This window comes from Phascolarctos cinereus, unplaced genomic scaffold (genome assembly GCF_003287225.1).
Source record: "Phascolarctos cinereus isolate Bilbo 61053 unplaced genomic scaffold, phaCin_HiC Scaffold_3;HRSCAF=262, whole genome shotgun sequence".
In the NCBI taxonomy this organism is placed as follows: domain Eukaryota; kingdom Metazoa; phylum Chordata; class Mammalia; order Diprotodontia; family Phascolarctidae; genus Phascolarctos; species Phascolarctos cinereus.
In genome coordinates, this window is record NW_027555736.1 from 166,197,149 (window position 1) to 166,197,452 (window position 304).

Genomic DNA, 304 nt, shown 5'->3' on the forward strand with positions numbered 1-304 from the left:
GAAACCTATGGACCCCTTCTCATAATAATGTTTTTAAATGCATAAAATTAAATACATAGGATTACAAAGGAAATCAATTATATTGAAATAGAGTTATTAGAATAGTTTTAAAAGTTCCTAGCCTCAGGTGAATAATCCTTGTTTAAATATAAAAACTTCTCCAAGTATTGCTTTCTTGGACTGTTGTTTAAAAATCACGAGTGTTAAATGTACTAAATTTACTTATGATGGTGTTCAAACCCATATAAATGAAATAAAGCCCTTTTTAATTGACTCTAGTAATTGTATATTTTTGCTTTCACAG

At 27.3% G+C, this 304-nt stretch overlaps 1 protein-coding gene across 4 annotated transcripts in view; it reads left to right on the plus strand.

Annotated features, from left to right (window-relative positions):
• MYEF2 (myelin expression factor 2) overlaps positions 1–304 on the plus strand; it is a 50,922-nt gene that overhangs the window by 48,178 nt on the left and 2,440 nt on the right. The gene's annotated exons all lie outside the window — the stretch shown is intronic.